The sequence below is a fragment of the Chiloscyllium plagiosum genome, unplaced genomic scaffold, assembly GCF_037043375.1.
Source record: "Chiloscyllium plagiosum isolate Xiang-an unplaced genomic scaffold, Cpla_swu_hap1 HiC_scaffold_18, whole genome shotgun sequence".
Lineage (NCBI taxonomy): Eukaryota > Metazoa > Chordata > Chondrichthyes > Orectolobiformes > Hemiscylliidae > Chiloscyllium > Chiloscyllium plagiosum.
This window is the reverse complement of record NW_028270156.1, coordinates 60,818,504-60,841,160: the sequence shown is the minus strand read 5'-3', so window position 1 is coordinate 60,841,160 and position 22,657 is coordinate 60,818,504. Positions and strand designations below refer to the sequence as shown.

Genomic DNA, 22,657 nt, shown 5'->3' with positions numbered 1-22,657 from the left:
ATTTCTCAGTCTGTCTCCCAGCGAGTGCCTTTGTGACAGTAGCTGTGATTTCTCAGTCTGTGTCTCCCAGTGAATGCCTTTGTGACAGTAGCTGTGATTTCTCAGTCTGTGTCTCCCAGCGTGTGCCTTTGTGACCATAGCTGTGATTTCTCAGTCAGTGTCTCTCTCTTTCTCTGTCCCTTACCTGTCTGATAGCATATTTGATTCTCTCTCTCTTTCTCTGTCCCTTACCTGTCTGATAGCATATTTGATTCTCTCTCTCTTTCTCTGTCCCTTACCTGTCTGATAGCATATTTGATTCTGTCTGTCTCTCTCTCTTTCTGCTGCCATGTCTCTCAGCCTCCCCCTTATCTCTGACTGGAAGTCCGTGTCTGTCAGTGCTACGCAGGGCGGTCCCTGCGCAGTTGGATGACCCTGAATGGTTGTGCTGAAAGCGGTAATTCTTTCATTCAGTTCGGAGGCTCCGGAGCACTGGAGCCGGGCAGAGGACAGCTCCGTCCGGGAAGTGCCGGAGTAAGTTATTACTGTAGCGAGAGCTTTGGCACCGCAGAGAGGCCGGCACTCACTCGCGAGGTTTCCCGGCACCGGGAGCAGCCGGAGTTTTTGTTGATCTGTAGCGGGAGCGGACTCGCTTGGCGGAGCTCCGCCAACAACAACTTGCCTTTAAACAGCGCCTTCTGAAACGTCCCGCGGCCGGTGGGACGGGGGTGGGGGGAGGGGAGGGGTTTTGGGGAGCTACATCTTGAACAAACACGCTCACCCTCCCGAACCTTGGCAGCACGACTGAGGCTGGAGAGCCCGGAGGGTTAACACCGGGGAGCCCGCTGAGTCTCTGCGGCAGGATCTTGGGATAGAGGCACCGCAGAGGAGAGAGAGAGAGAGAAGGGGGAGCGCTGTGATAGCCGGTGGCGCTCAGCTAAACCCGGGAGGCACTCGGCACACTTCCCAAGTAAGTGCTCTTCCAGGGAATAGCGCCGAGAGAAATTGCAAAACGTGCAACTGCATCTCCTATAATTGCCCGTCAGTGCAGTCCCGGACACAAGAATATGCCAGTCCCCCAGCTTGAGGCGAGATAGTTCCACATCTGAGTTAGCTTCCCTTTTTTTTGGTAGGGGAGATGTGGGGAGGGAAAGAGAATGTCTTGGACTGCGATGGAGTTGATAGGGCTTAGGAGGCTCGTTATTTGCTCGATGCTGTAGCTGCTGAGAGTTATTTGGTTGGGCTTTGTGCCTGGTTAGACGCCGAACATATAGGGGATTGTCGCGGCGGATGCACTCGCTACATTTCGGTAGCCCCCCTCCCCTCCCCCCCATGCTGGGAGAGAGGGGTTGTTGCAAGATTCTCTGCATGTTTTACAGGGCTTCAGAGCTGGCGTGCTATGTCCAGTGGGTTGTATTAAGCAGGATTCTGTTCATATGTTTGGTAGGAATCGTGCACTGACAAAGGGTCAGTGGAAGGCAGCATTAACTCTTGAGTCTCCTTCCACTGATGCTGAGTTTCTGCACTTTCTGTGTTTCAGATTTTCAGCAATCCTTTATGTTTCCAGCTTTCCATAGTGTTGGTCGGAAGGAGAGTTTAATTGATCGTCTTTGCCGCTGTAGTTCGGACAGGATCCCTGTCCTGTGTGACTGACACTTCCTGACCATCTCCTGTAGTATTGGGGGGGTCACTATTCTGCAAGCTGGTGGAACTGCCGTGGTCAGATTTCAGGCAGTGTCGCTGTCCTTTACATTCCTGTATTCTGGAGATTTACCCCTGTTTGGGGAGACTGTCCCGGGTCTGATGAGCCGCGATGGCTTTTGAGTTTTGGGGTTGGGATCAGAGACGGAGAGATTGCTTTGTGTTCATGATTATAAACCATTCCCGAGAGACACCCGCAGCAGTGGCAGCGCCGAGCCTCAACCACTGGCTTCCCCGGGATAACTCGGCTGAACCGCTTGGAGGTGTTAAATAACGCCCATGAACCCACGGCAACCTTCATTCGTTGAATAGAGCGTCAACTTGAATGAATGAGGTACTCCCGGTGTAATCGTTCCGCACAGTGTTCAAACAAAACAGCAGGACTGTCGTTAGAGTACTGTTATAGCACACTGAGGTGACCAACTTTCGGATCAAAGATTTCCTAATGGAAACCAATTCTACAAATATTGCTTTTTTCTCTCTCTGCAGTCCAGAGCTCCATTAATCTTGATCTTCTAGGCCAATTATGTTAAGGAAGTAGGGGAGGGCGTATTTGTGATCGTTTCTCACCCTCTGTTGTGAATTGAAACATGCGGGTACTGAAAGGTTCACGCCAATAACAAAAATATTGAATAGGCTGGGGTCTATCTGCTCCAGTAAGGAGGGCAGGAGCGAATTATTCCCCAGGTATTAGCAAATCCATGTAATACATTAATGTGGAAAATAGTTGTGATTACCTACATACAATATAAGGGGAAGCATATGAGGGAGAAGGGAATGGGATATATTTATAAGATTAGATTTAGAAGGTTTTGATTAAAGGGACATAAACGTAGGTCTGATCTGTTGGCTCAAATGACTCATATTTGTTCAGTAATACGCCACGCAGGGTGACTCTGTGCTGCCTGGGGTATGTGCTCTTGGATATCCCCAGATGGTCATGATTTGTACTTGGAACCTGTCAGATTCGAGAGTTCGCGCAATGCTCCAGCGGACAGATGACTGTCGGTTAAAACATTGCCGAATGCATTTGAGTGAACTAAAGCGTGTGAGCTTTCAATCCTACTCCAGGGGCATCTCGCTCAGGCGTAACAATGAATCCTCAAAGCCATCTCCAATACATTGTGCATTTTGCTTAGCTCCATTTCGAATGCATTACAGATCAGAACCCTTACCACCAAGTATCAAGAACAAAAATCTATCTCTGAAGTTTTTAGTAGCTAAGTCACAATCATAAATCGGTCCAAACTAGAGTTGTCTTTTTATTTAAAAGGAAAGCTCTAACAGAAATGCTATTGTGAATCGATTTATACAATCAGATCTTTCATCAAAAGGCTATATGTTTCTAGTTTTATTTTCTAGATGGGATATTCCAGTCTTAGTAACCGTCTTATGTCGAACTGCTAACTCTGTTCTTTTTGCCACGATCTCAAACTGATGCATTACAATTACCGATTCCCGTTCAGAGATCTACCTTATTAAGACTCGCGTCATTTTGAGCCCTCCTATCAAAACCACCTTACAATCTTCTTTGTTCCAGAGGAAAGCAAAATGTCCAATTTCTCCTCGATCATCTCTCCTAATTGAAGTCGTTCAATCCTGTGTGAGTGCTGTAGTGTCAGAGGTGCCATCTTTCAGATGAAATATTATTGGGAAGCACCATCTGCCTTCTCAGATGGATACAGACAATTCAGTACCACCATTTCAAATGATCTCTGCTGTCCTGGCTAATATCTATCCTCCATACAATGTCATAAATACAGTTGATTTGTCATTCATAACTCAGGACATACATTGGCTGCAATGTTTCCTATACTACCAAAGAACTAAACTTCAAATGTTCGTTGTGGTGTCCTGAGTTATAAAAGGCACTATGTTATCTCATGCCTTTCTTTTGCTCTTAATGCATTGGAAATATATGAAAGAAATGACCCAATGTCTCATTTGCTTCATGTTGCAATTGAGCTGCATTAGCCCAAGTGCGGAACAAGGTCTGGTTGTCACAGTGAGAGCAGCGACAAAGTGTGTTCATGTTCAAGAAGAGGTATGAGATGGAAATGGCAGCAATATATAGAGCTATATCTCATTAAAAGCAGCAACATCACTCCAGGTAGTAATGACACCTGAAACCTACAGTTTACTGTTTCAAAACAATATGCTAAGTACAACCAATTAAGAATTTCATCGCATTCAAATTATTTTTACTTCAAAGAGTACACCAAACCTTTGTTTTTACTTTTTGTTCCTTCTCTATTGCTTTTTGTTATTCCCTTCATTATGTTTTTCTTTTTTTTTGTAATTTACATCTCAACACTGTAAAAGGACAAAATTACCATAGACAAGGCAGTTTATAGATAACCTATGTATGGTATTAGCATTTTGCACAAGTTTACCTTCCAACCTTTTATAGTAACATACTCAGTGAGGAAAATATAATCTGCCTAAGTGTGCACACTAACTACATGGTGTTTACTATATATATATTGGTGTTTGCATTAAGTCCTACTAATAGTTATATGGGTTTAGGAAAATGCTAGGGTCCAAGTGCAAAACATCAGCCTCCTCATTTAAAGAGTTGATCAAAAGCATTGCGGATTGTCATGGTGGTAATAAAATAGTGAATATCAATTCTTAAAATTCTAACATCTGTCTTTTCATACTTGAACTCTCATGAACTGAAACTGTTTTAACATTGAGAAAAACTTAAATGCAACAGCCTTATCTGACGACACAGTCACTAAGCTCTGTCAAAGAACAACCAATATCATCTAAACTAAAATTTATTTTCATTAAAATATACTGAAATTAGTCCATCCAATCAGGCATAAAGAAACCCCATCTCCTATTTTGCTTTATATTTGAGTAATAAGTTTCACGTTATCGGGAATGGACAACAACTTCTCCGGTAGTTAGGCATGCAAACAATGAGCTCAGACATCAAAATGCACAAATCAACCTATATTTCAGGAAATTGCATTTGGCAGAACCGAGGAGAGAGATTAATGACTGAACCAGCTGGAGATGGTGCTTTCTTGACATCTCAAGAAGGAGAAATGTCCAGTGACAGAATTGATTCAAATGGAAATCAAAATGTTTGAGAAATCAAAAGACAATTGAAATATTTGCTACTGCTGCAGATACAACACATCAATTAAAAGACTGTAGTGCTGAAAATGTGTTGCTGGAAAAGCGCAGCAGGTCAGGCAGCATCCAAGGAACAGGAGAATCGACGTTTCGGGCATAAGCCCTTCTTCAGGAAAGCCCTGAAGAAGGGCTTATGCCCGAAACGTCGATTCTCCTGTTCCTTGGATGCTGCCTGACCTGCTGCGCTTTTCCAGCAACACATTTTCAGCTCTGATCTCCAGCATCTGCAGTCCTCACTTTCTCCTAAAAGACTGTAGTCCCAGGTTAAAACTGTGCATCATGCCTCATTTGTGGAGCTTGTCTAACCCATATGGTCAACAAATTCCATGGCCATTTTAAGGCAGGTTTTCTCTTCTTAACACCATTTCATCCCTCTAAGAATTATAGGCTGTATATTTCTTTTATACTAGACAGTTTCCCCTTTTAATTTTGTATCTATTTGAGTGTATGCTTGATTGCTTTATTTTTTAATTATTTTCTTGGGATTAACAGGTTTTAAAAGTCTTCTCTTTTTCACTCAAGAAAATCTTGTAATTGGCTCCTTACTGATTCAAAAGCCTTGGATATGACATTTTTATTATATGGCCTCTTTCAAAAAAGAACTTACCTTTTTTTATTCATTCACAGAATAAAAACATCACTGGCTGGGCCAACATTTATTGCCCATCCCAAATTTCCAAGAAGGCAGTTAAGAGACAACCACAACACTATGGGTCGAGAGTCCCACATAGGCCAACCAGGTGAGGAGGGCAGTTTCCTTCCCTAAAGGGCAAAAGGGAATCAGACTGGCGTTTCCACATCAATCAACTCATGGTCATCATTAGACTTGCAGTTGCAGATTTTTATCGACTATATGTTATTGTGGGTTTTTAACCCAGGTCCCCAGGACATTACCTGGGTACCTGGATTAATAGTGCAGTGATAAAACCACAAGACCATCACCTCCCCAGTTGAGGAGGTTGACAGGTAAGGAGCTCACCCTTCCTCACCTGCTTGCAACAGGGATATACACATGGATCTGTGCTTCTCCTTCAGAATAGTACTGTCAGAGCTTTACAGTCAGAGATGTCATCTTTAAAACGAGACATTAAAATGTTTAAAGTGGATGTATAAGTTCCCATGTCAAAAAAATGTGACGCTGGAAAAGCACAGCAGGTCAGGCAGCATCCAAGGAGCAGGGGTATAAGTTTAGCATCCAGAGTAGAATAGGGCATTGTCCAAGCTCCCTATTCAGTACTCTAAAGAAAAGGAACTGGCCATTTACCTTACTGGAATTGTTAAAACATAGTTCCAGACACACTGTCTTCAGCTCAGTTCTTTTGCTCATTGAGGCAATAGCAACCACTATCAAATATCAATGGAACCAGTTAACACCACTGGAATGTGGACCTACAAACTCTGGTTACCAGACAGATACCTGCTAATGATCAATACTAATGAATCAGAGTCGGGGAAAGAAAAAGCTCTACAATTGAAAATAAGAGTATCATATCACTCCTCAAAAGTTATTTGGGATTAGTCTGTCCAATGATCAATTGCTATGAACGAGCAAATGCTACAGCTGAAGTCATTTAGAACTTTAAGTGATGGGAAGGGATTGTGTTGTATAAGATAATGGTTTAGAAGGGGATAATGTTCACGATACATTGGCACTGTGCATTCCACAGTATTGGTAGAGACAAGAAGTTATAGTTCCTAGAGTAAACAGATGTATTGGTATCAGCTCGCCAAGGTGCAATTAATTATGCCTGACCAAATTTATTTCTATATTGCTATCATACAATAAGCCTGCTTGCTATCTGAGAACAGTGCCTGCTTTGTAGCTATTCTATGGTGTCTTATCCTCTATCACTAATAACTAGATAGGCCGAGGTCAGAGCAAAGACAGAAGAGGCTTGGAGTAAAGTACCTGAAACAATCCTTATGCTGCACAACACAATGGGAGAAGTGACAAATACACAAGATATCAGGAATGGTCAATTGTGCAAATTACATGAGGTTCCAACATTACAAATCTGATGCCCACTCCAAGGAAAAGAAAGATAGGAAGCAAATGAGGAAACTGTGAGTTTATCACCTTTAAGAGTATTATCACTTTGAAAGGGGAGGCAGTGATGTAGTGGTAATGTCACTGGGTTAGCAATCCAGAACTCCAGACCAATGCTCTGGGCTCATGTTTTCAGATCCCTCCATGACAGATGGTGCATTTTGAATTGATTAAAATATCTGGAATAGAAAGAGCGGGCCTCATGGCAACCATGTAACCTCTGTAGATTATATTTTTAAAAAACCTTAATTTTACTATTGTACTTTAGGGAAGGAAATCTTCCAATCCTCACCTGGTCAGACCTACATGTGACACCAGATGTGCAGCAATGTGTTTGACTCTTAACTGCCCTCCAGGCAATTTGGGGTAAGCAATATATGCTTACCAAGGCAACAATACCCAGCTCCTGTGAAAATAAAATAAGCGGCATAATCAGGCAGCACCGGAAATGTGATTATTGATAAAGTGAGACAGTAGCAGCCATGGAAATAGCAAAAAGGCAAGTTTGAACTCTAAAAGCAAAACTACATTCAGGAGCTGGTATGAAGTACAGGCAGGAGTGTGACCTTGGAAAAACGGGGAAAAGAAACAGCCACACATAGAAAATGCTTAGTAAAGGAGGTTCTATAGGGAGAAACTGAGGTTCTGGAGGTAGAGTTAGAGATTCATAGAGATATAGAATATGGAAACAGACCCTATGGTCCAACTCTTCCATGCTGACCAGATATCCTAAATTAATCTAGTCCCAGTTGCAGCATTTGGCCCATATCACCAGCCTCCATCACTTTTTCTGGCTCCTCATTTCATACATGCACCACCCTCTGTGTGAAAAAATTGCTTCTTCGGTCCATTTTAAGCCTTTCCCCTCTCACCTTAAGTCTATGCCCTCTAGCTTTGGACTCCCCCACTCTGGAAAAAAGACCTTGGCTATTCACTCTACTCATGCTCCTCATGATTTTTGTCTGTTTTTCTCCTTTTTAAAGTGTCATTGTTTTGATCAATTTTTCCCCCAAAGCTCCAAAACAGTGCAACTGCTTATAAAACAGTAATTACTGCTCCTAGAATTCAAGGAGATCAGCTCCAAAATTGAAAATACCTCAAAAAAGGAGCAGCTCTGACAGTCTCAATATTTTCTCATCTTCCATCTTAGATTAGCCAGAATCCTTTTTTCCTAAAGGGAAAGCAAATAACTATTAAAAAAGGTACACAAACCAGAAAGTGAAGGCAAGTGATAGTGAATGAAGTTCTGTCTTCCACAATGAGCATTAAATGAAACCGGGCTATAGGAAACCATGATTTTTGAGGCTGTGAATTCCAACACCATAAGCTTTTATTTTCTGTACAAAGCATTGATGTGGCACCTTATCAAATGTTTTTTGGAAATCCAATTACAATAAACTCAACAGCCGAGGTTCTTCATCAAAGTATTCCAATAAATTGCTTAAATATTATTTACCTTTTGCAATACTGTGTTGAATATTGATGGTTACCTATAGCAATCTTAGTAACAGTTTTATCATCTTTCTGATGATGGATGTTTAACCAAATTACCTGAAATGTCATGCTTTCTGATTCCTTCACTTTTTGATTAAAGGATTTGTGTGCATACTGTATTCTGATGGAGGGTTTTCCAAATCTTGGAAATTCTGTAAAATTAAATCCAATCTGAGTCACGGCAGTGAGTATTCATCCTGTTTTAGAGGAGCACAGTGGTTCAGTGGTTAGCACTGCTGCCTCACAGCACCTGGGGCCTGAGTTCAATTCCTGCCTTGAGTGACTATCTGTGTGGAGTTTCCTCATTCTCCCGATGTCCGTGCGGGTTTCCTCTGGGTGCTCTGGTTTCCTCTCAGAGTCCAACGATGTGCAGGTTAGGTGGATTGCCATACTAAATTGCCCATTGTGTTCAGGGATGTGCAGGCTGGGTGGATTGACCATGGGGAATGCAGGATCACAAGGGTAGGATAAAGGATGGGTCTGAGTGGAATGCTCTTCAAAGTGTCACTGTGGACTCAATAGGCCAAATGGCCTGCTTCAATGCTGTAGGGATTCTATGACTCAACCATCTCTCTAGCCACTTTAATTGAGTAGTCATGAATATAGCAATGCAAGCTAAAGGAACAGCAATGTTATGACAGTACATATTTAACATACCTTTACAATAATAAGATGAAACAACATTGTGAAGAAAAAGTAAAGGATATAATAGTTTCTAGCAGCTTCAAGGTCAGCAAAGGACTGTACAGAATACAATAGACAATAGAAAATAGGTGCAGGAGTAGGCCATTCTGCCCTTCGAGCCTGCACCACCATTCAATATGATCATGGCTGATCACCCTTAATCAGTATCCTGTTCCTGCCTTATCTCCATAACCCTTGATTCCACTATCCTTGAGAGCTCTATCCAACTCTTTCTTAAATGAATCCACTGCCCTCTGGGGCAGAGCATTCCACACAGCCACCACTCTCTGAGTGAAGAAGTTTCTCCTCAACTCTGTCCTAAATGATCTACCCCGTATTTTTAAGCTGTGTCCTTTGGTTCGGCACTCACCCATTAGCGGAAACATGTTTCCTGCCTCCAGAGTGCCCAATCCTTTAATAATCTTATATGTCTCAATCAGATCCCCTCTCAGTCTTCTAAACTCAAGGGTATACTCAAGGTCGCTCCAGTCTATCAGCGTAAGGTAGTCCCGCCATTCCAGGAATTGACCTCGTGAACCTACGCTGCACTCCCTCAATAGCCAGAATGTCTTTCCTCAAATTTGGAGACCAGAACTGCACACAATACTCCAGGTGTGGTCTCACCAGGGCCCTGTACAGCTGCAGAAGAACCTCTTTGCTTTTATACACAATCCCTCTTGTTATGAAGGCCAGCATGCTATTAGCCTTCTTCACTACCTGCTGTACCTGCATGCTTACCTTCATTGACTGGTATACAAGAACACCCAGATCTCTTTGTACTGCCCCTTTACCTAAATTGATTCCATTTAGGTAGTAATCTGCCTTCCTGTTCTTGCCACCAAAGTGGATAACCATACATTTATCCACATTAAACTGCATCTGCCATGCATCTAACCACTCACCTAACTTGTCCAGGCCACTCTGTAATCTCCTAACATCCTCCTCACATTTCACCCTGCCACCCAGCTTCGTATCATCAGCAAATTTGCTAATGTTATTACTAATACCATCTTCTATATCATTAATATATATTGTAAAAAGCTGCGGTCCCAGCACTGATCCCTGCGGTACCCCACTGGTCACTGCCTGCCATTCCAAAATGGAGCTGTTTATCACTACTCTTTGTTTCCTATCAGCCAACCAACTTTCAATCCAAGGTAGTACTTTGCCCCCAATACCATGCGCCCTAACTTTGCTCACTAACCTCCTATGTGGGGCTTTATCAAAAGCTTTCTGAAAATCCAGGTACACTACATCTACTGGATCTCCCTCGTCCACCTTCAGAGTTACATCCTCAAAAAAATTCCAGATTAGTCAAGCATGATTTCCCCTTCATAAATCCATGCTGACTCTGACCTATCCTGTTACTACTATCCAGATGTGTCGTAATTTCATCCTTTATAATAGACTCCAGCATCTTTCCCATCACTGAGGTCAGACTAACTGGTCTATAATTTTCTGCTTTCTCTCTACCATCTTTCTTAAAAAGTGGTACAACATTAGCCACCTTCCAATCCGCAGGAACTGATCCCGAATCTATCGAACTCTGGAAAATAATCACCAACGCATCCACGATTTCTGGAGCCACCTCTTTCAGTACCCTGGGATGTAGACCATCAGGCCCCGGGAACTTATCAACCTTCCGACGTAACAGTCTCTGCAACACCAATTCCTGGCAAATATAAATTCCCTTCAGTTCAGGTCCTTCAGCCACTGTTACCTCAGGGAGATTGCTTGTGTCTTCCCCAGTGAAGAGCTGAAAATGTGTTGCTGGAAAAGCGCAGCAGGTCAGGCAGCATCTAGGGAACAGGAGAATCGACGTTTTGGGCATAAGCCCTTCTTCAGGAATGAGGAAAATTTGTCCAGCAGGCTAAGATAAAAGGTAGGGAGGAGGGACTTGGGGGGGGGCGTCAGAAATGTGATAGGTGGAAAGAGGTCAAGGTGAGGATGATAGGTCAGACTGGGGTGGGGGCGGAGAGGTCAGGAAGAAGATTGCAGGTTAGGAAGGCGGTGCTGAATTCGATGGATTTGACTGAGACAAGGTGGGGGGAGGGGAAATGAGGAAACTGGTGAAATCCGAGTTCATCCCTTGTGGTTGGAGGGTTCCTAGGCGGAAGATGAGGCGCTCTTCCTCCAACCGTCGTGTTGTTGTGGTCTGGCGATGGAGGAGTCCAAAGACCTGCATATCCTTGGTGGAGTGGGAGGGGGAGTTGAAGTGTTGAGCCACAGGGTGGTTGGGTTGGTTGGTCCGGGTGTCCCAGAGGTGTTCTCTGAAACGCTCCGCAAGTAGGCGGCCTGTCTCCCCAATATAGAGGAGGCCACATCGGGTGCAGAGGATGCAATAGATGATGTGTGTGGAAGTGCAGGTGAATCTGTGGTGGATATGGAAGTTTCCTTTGGGGCTTTGGAGGGAGGTGAGGGGGGAGGTGTGGGCACAAGTCTTGCACCTCCTGCAGTTGCTGGGGAAGGTGCCGGGAGTGGAGGTTGGGTTGGTGGGGGGTGTGGATCTGACGAGGGAGTCACGGAGGGAGTGGTCTTTACGGAATGCTGATAGGGGAGGGGAGGGAAATATATCCTTGGTGGTGGGGTCCGTTTGGAGGTGGCGGAAATGACGGCGGATGATGCGGTGTATATGGAGATTGGTGGGGTGGTAGGTGAGGACCAGTGGGGTTCTGTCCTGGTGGTGGTTGGAGGGGTGGGGCTCAAGGGCGGAGGAGCGGGAAGTGGAAGAGATGCGGTGGAGGGCATCGTCGACCACGTCAGGGGGAAAATTGCGGTCCTTGAAGAAGGAGGCCATCTGGGTTGTACGTTTTTGGAACTGGTCCTCCTGGGAGCAGATGTGGCGGAGATGAAGGAATTGGGAGAATGGGTTGGCGTTTTTACAGGGGGCAGGGTGGGAGGAGGTGTAGTCCAGGTAGCTGTGGGAGTCGGTCGGTTTGTAGTAGATGTCCGTGTTGATTCGGTCGCCTGAGATAGAAATAGAAAGATCTAGGAAGGGGAGGGAGGAATCTGAGACTGTCCAGGTGAATTTGAGGTCGGGGTGGAAGGTGTTGGTGAAGTGGATGAACTGTTCAATCTCCTCGTGGGAGCACGAGGTGGTGCCGATACAGTCATCGATGTAGCGGAGGAAAAGGTGGGGGGTGGGGCCAGTGTAGTTGCGGAAGATGGACTGTTCCACATATCCTACGAAGAGGCAGGCATAGCTGGGGCCCATGCGGGTGCCCATGGCTACTCCTTTTGTTTGGAGGAAGTGGGAGGATTGGAAAGAGAAGTTGTTCAGGGTGAGGACCAGTTCAGTCAGTCGAAGGAGGGTGTCAGTGGAAGGGTACTGGTTGGTACGGCGGGAAAGGAAGAAGCGGAGGGCTATGAGTCCTTTGTGATGGGGGATGGAGGTGTACAGGGACTGGGTGTCCATGGTGAACATAAGGTGTTGGGGACCGGGGAAGCGAAAATCATGGAGGAGGTGGAGGGCATGGGTGGTGTCCTGAACGTAGGTGGGGAGTTCTTGGACTAAGGGGGACAGGACCGTGTCAAGGTATGTGGAGATGAGTTCGGTGGGGCAGGAGCAGGCGGAGACAATGTGCGGAGATGAGTTCGGTGCATCACCGAACTCATCTCCGCATACCTTGACACGGTCTTCTACCAATTATTTGTTCCCTGTAATATATTCCCCTGTTTCTGTCTTCAAGGGCCCAATTTTAGTCTTAACCATTTTTTTTGCCTTTCGCATACCTAAAAAAGCTTTTAGTATCCTCCTTTATATTTTTGACTAGTTTACCTTCGTACCTCATTTTTTCCTCTGTGTATTTCCTTTTTAGTAATCCTCTGTTGTTCTTTAAAAGCTTCCCAGTCCTCCGTTTTCCCACTTACCTTTGCTATGTTATACTTTTTCTCTTTTGTCTTTATATATTTCTTAACTTCCCTCATCAGCCACGGCCACCCATACCTCCCCCCAGGATCTTTCTTCCTTTTTGGAATGAAATGATCCTGCATCTCCTGCATAATACACAGAAATATCTGCCATTGTTCCTCCACTGTCATCCCTGCTAAGGTATTGCACCATTGAACTTTGGCCAGCTCCTCCCTCATAGCTCCATAGTTCCCTTTATTCAAATATTGTCACTTCCGATTGTACCCTCTCCCTCTCAAATTGCAGATTGAAGCTTATTGTATTATGGTCACTACTTCCCAATGGCTCCTTCACTTCGAGGTGGGAAGATGGGACTTCATGGAGGTGGTGTTTCTTAGGATAAAGCATTGCTTCAAAGTTAAATACTAAGACAGTAGTTGAGTAAATGGATCCATTGATTTGTAGCAGGCCTGATTGCAGATGATGCTACTAACTGACAATAATTCAAGGAATGTTTGGATTCTTTTGTAGAAGTCGTAAAGCTATTGATAATGACTTCAGTTTGCAGTGAGGCTCACGCGTGTGCATTGGAGGCTTCATAAAGCCTGTTCTAACTCTACAAAATAGGTGACAGCCATTTGCTGGTTATTTTCTCATAGTAATCTGTGGTCAACCTAAGTCAACCAACTCAGTTCAAAACTTAAACAAAGCCTGCAGTTAACTGAAAATCATTGTTAGTTTGTACATTCTCATTCTCCACTAACAATCTGTTAATAATCAGAGTCCACTTGCCAGACATCACTATTCTCCTCTTATCCAGTACAACTTATTGGTTTTGCCCTTCAATTGATATTCTTGCAAATTGTCTTAATGAGTGCAAGTCAAAAAGGATTCGATAAAATGTGTATCTTTCAGCAATACAAGAGATTAAATGGTAGGCTGGACAGAATCCAGGCATATGCTTTTCTAGTCTTGAGTTTTATTTCAACTTACTCATCAGTACCCTCCCCACATTGATTGCTTATTCAACACACACACATCACACACACACAGACACATCACACACATACACACACTTCTCACCCAGTTATCCTGATATCAATCTACAGTCATCCTCCATCCCTTTATTCCATTGGGTCTTGAGCATCGCTGCCAGTCCCTTCAGGGTGATCACAAATTCCCCTCTTTTCTTTTTTTCAAATAAATTAATATTGCAATAATTTAAGATGCACAAAATAAAAAAAAAGAAAATGCTGCATATTATATTCCAGCTTCTTTGATTATCCATTGGAACTTCAAATATCCTTTTCCAGTATTGCTCACAGTTTCTTAAAACATATTGCATTCTTTGAAAATCAATTAGATGACTGCTGCTAAGCATTCATTTCAATTTGTCCATTTCTCCAATTCCAGCAACTATTTTAAAGTGCAATATTGATCCTCAGACATTCCTCATTCACACATTTTGTTGAATATATGTTATCCCATAGTGATTTGTTATCAACTTCATACAGGCAGTTTTTGGGTTGCCAATGGGTCCTGTTTGGAGTCTGTTTCTTTGTGCTCAAGTCAGAATGCAATGTAGGACAATATAAAGGAGCTATTTGTAAGTAGAGGAAATGGTCATATATGGGATCTTTAAAATTACACTCCAGTATGAGATTGCATTCATAAATATGAGCGTTTGTAAGTCAAACGTTCCTATATCAAGCATCCCTTGTACTCAAAATGGATTTTGTTGCATAATCCCTTTTTAGAATTTCTTCAACTTTAAACTAAGAAAATTGTCATCTCTGCAGCCTCAATGTGACTCAGAGTTTCTGTCACTAAAGTATATTTTAACTACTCTCAGATCTTTTTAGTTTCCTGAAGTAAGGTCACATTTAAGGCTAAACAGGCTGGGGCTGTTTTCCCTGGAGCGTTGGAGGCTGAGGGGTGACCTGACAGAGGTTTACACAATTATGAGGGGCATGGATAGGGTAAATAGACAAAGTCCTTTCCCTGGAGTCGGGGAATCCAGAAGTAGAGGACATAGGTTTAGGGTGAGAGTGGAAATATATAAAAGAGATCTAAGGGGCAATTTTTTCACACAGAGGGTGGTACGTGAATGGAATGAGCTGCCAAAGGAAATGGTGGAGGCTGATACAATTGCAACACTTAAAAGGCATTTGGATGGGTATATGAATAGGAAGGGTTTGGAGGGATATGGGCCGGGTGCTGGCAGGTGGGATATCTGGTCGGCATGGACAGGTAGGACCGAAGTGTCTGTTTCCATGCTGTACATCTCTATGACCCTATGGCTCTACTTCCCTTTCCCAAAAAAAGGTCCTGCAGTTAAGAAGCATCGCAATAAGTTTCATATCTCTGGCATCTCCTAATGATGGAAATTTCAAAACACAATGTTCCATTTTAAATCTCCATTTTCAAAGTGTTGTTTGCCTGAATAATATATTCACCTTGGGACATTTCATAGTTGAACTCAACTCTAAAACCTCAAAACTATAATTGGCCTCATTTGGGTGAGCAGTTCAGCTGTCCCATCAATCATTGCAATTCCTCCATTTCAGCTTTGGAAGCTGCTGCATTTTTTCCTGAGATTTTACTTTGATTAACTGCAACGACACTAATGTTTTGTAAATAAGATTACTGTGTAAAATGACCCTTGATCCATTCTGCCTGATTTCCAATCTAATGTACTGAAAAGCCCTGGAGGCCTGATTTCTCAGTTTGCACACAGCTTCCAGCCTATTTATGCTAATGTTTTGTGTTTCATTCCTTTAAGCCTAATGGTGACAATATTTTCAAATTCATCACTTCTTCCCCAAAAAACATCATATGCATCATAAAGACACCTGCAAGTTGCTCCCCATAATACCAGTAAAATGTGGCAGGGTGTGCTTTTAACTGGAGACAGCCCAATTTTAATGACAGACCTTACTGAGAAGTTTTTGAGGAGAAAGTGGTCTGCAGATGCTGGAGATTAGAGCTGGAAATGTGTTGCTGGAAAAGCGCAGCAGGTCAGGCAGCATCCAGGGAACAGGAGAATCGACGTTTCGGGCATAAGCCCTTCTTCAGGAGAAGTACTGAGAAGTACCAATCTCATGAGGCATCCTTTGGGCTGTATACACACAATTTTTAAGAGTTTCCCAAAAAAGTTGCATTTGACTGCCCTTTTGGAGGATGAAGAGAACATCCCTTTTGAGCTCATCTTGCTGCAGATATCAATTGATCTTCCTTCCCAAGTATTTTTTGATTAACAAAGCAAATAAAATTGCTTTTCCTGCCCAAGGTAATTCAACTGTTATATCTTGGTCCCTCAGATTTTCATCAAATCCTCATGTCACTAGCCTTGCATGTCCCACCAGGAGACAACTTGATCATACATATCTATCTATGTGATATTGATGGCTGTTCCTTATTTGGCATCCTTTGTATACACCCCCAAATTCTCTCCAGCTTTGTAGTTCTTGCTGTTTGTTATTAATTTGTTTGTAGCAACTAAGAATGACCCAATTGAATGGGCTTCTGCTTCTAGTGGCATTCCTGGTCTGCACTATATTTCTTGTCCTTGAAAAGCTGCATCATCCATTTTGCCTTCTATCCCATTCTGAATTGTTACAGTTTGATCTTTCCCTTCTTCTAAAAACATTAGAATCATCAAAAACCTACAGTGCAGAAAGAGGCCATTCGGCCCATCAACTCTGCACTGACCCTCTGAAGGGCATCCCACCTTGACCTAGCCCCCCAACATATCTCCATGTTAACCACCTAACCAAGCATCCCTGGACGCTAAGAGAAATTTAGCACAGCCAATCCACCTAATCCGCACATCTTTGGAGTGTCAGAGGAAATCAAAGCACCCAGGGAAAAGCCACGCAGACATGGGGAGAATGTGCAAACTCCACACAGACAGTCACACAAGACTGGAATCAAACCTGGGTCCTTGGCACTGGAGGGTAGCAATGCTACCCGCTGAGCTATTATGCTACCCAACACCTCACCTATGTAAGAAGTCCAATTCTTCAGTGGCCTATTGTAAATAGCCACCCTCTCTACAATAGGTATATGTGCCTATTTCCTTTCAACAGGTTGTGATTTCTTTCTAGGGATATATTCACATCCAGGTCTATCGTCGAGGCTTAGATTATATTTCCTTGCCTTCCATTTTTGTACTTCATGTTCCCAATCCACGGGCTTCATCTCGTACCATTCATCTGGTACATTAAATCAGTTGTTGCCCTTCCCTTCCCTGCTCCACTTATGATGTTCAGTTCACTCCTTGACTATCCCCTTCTGATTTGACTTTAATATTCACTTTTAGAAGTTGCCTGTTGGGACCAAGGACTTAATTTAATTCAATAGAACTGATCTGTCCTTCATCAAACAAATTGTGAATTCCAACTAGCTGACCCTCACGGTTGTGAAACATCTGGCCATGAGAAGTACCCAGCTCTTTGTTGCTTTCTATAACCTCAATAGAATTAATACCAAACAACACTGAATAGTGCACCTGAATAGTCTGGTTCTCATGTTACTGTACAATTATTATTGGTCTTTACCAATAACTAACCCTGGCCTTGTCACTCTTTAAGTCCCTCTCTCTACACTAAGCAAGGTGCCCTTGTTTGAAACCAGCATCTAATGCATTAACCCACTCGTAATATTGTATATGTCATTGAGAACAACTCTTAATTTTCTAAACTATTAAACTATTATACTCAACCTTTCTTCACAGGACAACTTTTGCATCCCCGAGACAGCCGAGATTTGTATTGTCAGCAGTTTAGGATATCTTACTCTCATTCCCATCACATAAGTCATTAAATTTACTCTCTCCACTATCATTTCTCTTAGAATCCCAGGATGTAGTTGATTAGGTTCAGGAGATTTGTTGGTCCTAAATTTGTTGGTCTCAGCGTCAGAGGCTGAGGGGTGACCTTATAGCGGTTTACAAAATTATGAGGGGCATGGATAGGGTAAATAGACAGAGTCTTTTCCCTGGGGTGGGGGAGTCCAGAACTAGAGGGCATAGGTTTAGGGTGAGAGGGGAAAGATATAAAAGAGACCTAAGGAGCAACTTTTTCACGCAGAGGGTGGTACGTGTATGGAATGAGTTGCCAGAGGATGTGGTGGAGGCTGGTACAATTGCAACACTTAAGATGTATTTGGATGGGTATATGAATAGGAAGAGTTTGGAGGGATATGGGCCAGGTGCTGGCAGCTGGGACTAGATTGGATTGGGATATCTGGTCGGCATGGACAGGTTGGACCGAAGGGTTTGTTTCCATGCTGAATATCTCTATGACTCTATGACTATGACTCAACTGATATTAAATAAGTTCCACATTCTTATCAACCATTTGGGGTTTCCCATTATTTGAACCACTGGAGTCAACTTGGTGCAAGCAGACTCACAATGCAGTTAGGGAGTGAGTTCCAAGAATTTGATCTAATGCCACTGAAGATATATTTCTAAGTCAAGGTGGTGAGTGGCTTAGAGGGGGACTTGAAAATCATGGGCTTCCCATGAATTGGCTGCCCCTGTCCTTCTAGGTGGAAATGGTTGACAGTTTGGAAGCCTCAGTGTCTAAGGACCCTCTGTGAATTTCTGCAGTGTACCTTGTAGGTCGTGCATCCTTCTGATGCTGACCTTCAATGTAGGTGATTGTGGATATGGTGCCAATCAAGCGGGTTGATGTGTCCTGGATGGTGTCAAGCTTCTTGAGTGTAGTTGGGGCTGCACCCATCCAGGGGAGTATCAGACTCTTGACTCGTGCTTTTTTGAAAACGGACAGACTTTTGGGAGGCCAGAGGTGACTCACTCACTGCAAGATGTTCACACCACACAAGTGCCAGGCAATGACCATCTCCAACAAAAGAGAATCTAACCATTGCCCCTTTGATATTCAATTACCATCACTGAATCGTCAACTGTCAACATCCTGGGGGTTACCACTGACCATTAGCCACATAAATGCTGTGGCCACAACAACAGGTCAGAACCTAGGAATCTTGCTGTGACTAACTCACCTCCTGACTTGTCAAGGCCTAACATGATATTCGGGAATAAGGTACAGCAGATAAGACGTTTGTACAGATGTAAAATTATAAATTAACTCTGAGTAAACATTGGAATTTTATTTTGCTAAAATGAGAAAAATCTGGGAACCTCAGTCATCTGGTTTCATTTATCACAACTGGGTTTGGGTTGTTCCATAGTTACAATCCAAACTTAGTTTTGATAAATGACTGAGTTATTAGATGGCCAATTATTGGAGCCAGGGACTCTCGGTTGCAGCTGCGGTAGGTAGTCCTGAAATAGGTACTCCTGGTTATGGGCAAAGTGGCAATAGACCTGGGGACTCCAGGTTGTGGTGTGAGTGTGGGTTCAGCACGGGACCTGGTATAGGCGTCGGCAGAGTGGGCCCAGCGGCAAAGAGATGGAACCTGAAGAATGGCGACTGCCACATTGGTGGGACTGGCGCAGGCAGTGGAGGAGGGGTGGAGGCCCAGGTGTCATTGGTGACTCTGGACTCATGGCAGAGGTGGTGGAACGAAGATGAGACTCTCTTTCCGTTGTATCTTTTTATTCTTTTTGATCTTCAACTATTCAAAATGGCTTTGGATTGTGATGACGGTTGAAGCATTTTGCTGTATTTTATTCTATTATTCACTGAAAGATACAAGTGACAATAAACCATTCAATTCAACTCAGTTAGAAGCCTTGAGGCAGGCATCTGCAAAAGGCAGCAGAAGGGCCAACAAATCACTGGACAATGATTCACTCATCCATATATTGTGTCAGAAGAATCCTGAAAGCAAAAGACACAGATATAACATGTAACTCTTTAATCACACATCATGTGCTATGTTTAAAATAGTAATTGGGTTCTGTATAACTAGAAGTCACATTTCCTCTAAAGCAATGTGTGTCTTTACCTCTGTAAGAAACTGCAGCAGGACTTAGGATATTAAACAGAAAGCTCTTGTTGCCTGCATTTGGTTTCAGCTAGAATATAGCAGCTGATGCCATGTGTTCTTGTCATCAATAAATGATAAACTTCTATTCCATCAAACTACAATTCAAACTAATCAAATTTATTGAGTACTAAAACAAACAATGAAAGCACTACTAAAAGCAGAAAATGCTGGATGTAATCAGCAAATCAGGCCTCATTTGTGAAGAGAGAGTCATTTTAGGTTGACAACCTCTCCTCTACTGTTCTGTTTTTTTTAATATTTGGATAAGGAATTGGCTAGCAGATAGGAATAACTGTCTTTTTCTGACCGAAAGGCAATGCCGAGTGTAGTACTTCGGAGATCAGTGCATAAGCTCCAGTTCTTCATGATATACATCAACACTATAAATGAGCAAATCAACTGTAATATTTCCAAATTTACTGACAGTGCAAAAACTAGGTGGGATTGTGATTGGTGAGGAGGATGTAGAAAGATTTCAAGGTGATTCAAGTTGAATGACTGGGCAAATGAATGGCCGGTGCAGTTATTAATTGTGAAGTTATTCACTTCGGTAGAATAAACAGAATGCCGGAGTATTACTTAAATGGCGATGAATTAGGAAATGTTGATGTTTAGTGTTATGAACTAGACCAGACTCCCTCAAAATATTTTAAGAAGGTAGCCTAGACCCTAACTCCTTTTCTTGTTTTAAAGGCAAATGTAAAGTGTCTGTTCCAGAAGCAATGTGACTAGTCAAAGTATTCAACATTAAGCAAAATACAATTTATTTAAACACTGTAGTTAAAATACAACCAAATAGGCCTTTTCTCATTGGAATGGCGAAGGATGAGGGGTGACTTGACAGAGGTTTATAAGATGATCAGAGGAATAGATAGAGTAGACAGTCAGAAACTTTTTCCCCGGGTACAACAGAGTGTTACAAGGGGACATAAATTTAAGGTGAAGGGTGGAAGGTATAGGGGAGATGTCAGGGGTGGGTTCTTTACCCAGAGAGTGGTGGGGGCATGGAATGCGCTGCCTGTGGGAGTGGTAGAGTCAGAATCTTTGATGACCTTTAAGCGGCAATTGGATAGGTACATGGAGGGGTGCTTAAGCTAGGCCAAATGTTCGGCACAACATCGTGGGCCGAAGGGCCTGTTCTGTGCTGTATTGTTCCATGTTCTATGTTTTAAAGAGGAATTTAGAATACCTTAACACTACTGGAAAACTTAACAGAATAATAAGTACAGCAACTATTACTAATTAACTGTTCCAATATAGTAACATACCCTTAAACACATCCCTTGGCATAAAAGGAAAATTTAGACACAGATTCTCACATGCAGTTCTCCAATCCAGGAGGGAAAAAAAACATTCAGAGAACATTAAGAGAGACTAGCAGCGAGGAGACATTCACTGAAGATTCTAACTCTGTTGAGACCCTAATAGCATCTAAAGGGGCTAAAAAAATAAAACACATAAATCCTAATTTGGGGGAGATGGCCACAACCAATCAAACTCAAGTTCTCCCAAGCTGTTTGCTCAAATGATCTTCAGTAGTCAGTTCGATACCTCTGCCTTACAACCTCTCTTCAAAAAAAAGGACAAAATAGACTCTTAAAGTGGCAGCACTGTCACAACAAAGCAAATTGGGTGTGTTTATACCACTGGTCACTGAAAACAGGAATGTCGGGTCATCATACAGTCAGGAAGGTGAATGGTATGTTGGCCTTCATAGCAAGAAGGGTTGAGTACAGGAACTTTGCTTTAGCTGTACAGGGCTCTGGTGAGATAACACGTGAAGTATACTGTGCAATTTTGGGTCTCCTTCCATAAGAAAAGATATACTTGGCATGGAGGGAGTACAACAAAGGTTTATCAACCTAATTCCTGGGATGGCAGGTTTGTTTTCTGAGGTGACAATGTGTCAACTGGGCCTATATTCACTAGTATTAAGAAGAATGAGTGGTAATACATTGAATCATACAAAATACCTTCAGGATTGGACATATGCAGGGATTATGTTTCCCCGGCTCAGGCATTCAGAGCAAGGGGCCACAGTCTCACAATACATGGTAGGCCATCTTGAATTTTGAGGAGAAATGTATTCGCTGGGAGGGTGATGAACCTGAAGAGTTCTCTATCACAGAAGACTGTGGAGGCCAAGTTACTGAATATATTTAAGAAAGAAGCTGATCGATTTCTAGAATCCAAGGGAGTTTAGAGGTATGGGGAGAAATACAGGCTCAGTTTTTATCACGTTGAATGATGAATTCTCTAATGGATGCTATGTCATAGAATCATACAGCATGGAAATAGACCCTTTGTCCAAGCAGTCCATACTGACCATGTTCCCAAACTAAACTAGTCCCACCTGCCTACGATTGGCCCATATCCCTCCAAACTTTTCCTATTCATGTACTTATCCAAATGTCATTTAAGCATTGTAACTGTACCTGCATCAACCACTTTTTCTGGCAGTTCAATCCACACGCGATCCACACTCTGTTAAAAAAAATCATTGCCCCTCGTATCCTTTTAAATCCTTCTCCTCTCATCCTAACAATATGGCCCCTAGTTTTGAATTCTCCTTCCCGAGGGAAAAGACCCTTGTCATTCATTTTATCAGTGCCCTCACGGTTTTATAAATCTCAATAAGGTCACCTCTCAACCTCCTATGTTTCAGTGAAAGAAGTCCCAGTCTTTCCAGTTTATTTTTATATCTCAAACTCTCCAGTCCTGGCAAGATCCTGATAAATCTTTTCTGAACTCTCTCCAGTTTAATAATATCCCTCTGG

The 22,657-nt window shown here is 42.9% G+C and overlaps 1 protein-coding gene across 6 annotated transcripts in view; it reads left to right on the top strand.

Annotated features, from left to right (window-relative positions):
• Positions 1–496: 496 nt before the first annotated feature.
• syt12 (synaptotagmin XII) overlaps positions 497–22,657 on the top strand; it is a 210,851-nt gene continuing 188,690 nt past the window's right edge. For 5 of the 6 annotated variants that reach the window (XM_043706171.2, XM_043706170.2, XM_087996730.1 and 2 more), the window contains exon 1: positions 762–949. The gene's annotated coding sequence lies outside the window, so the exon portion shown is untranslated. Of the gene's footprint in view, positions 514–761; positions 950–22,657 lie in introns of those variants that run through there. The other variant, XM_043706172.2, reaches the window with a different exon arrangement.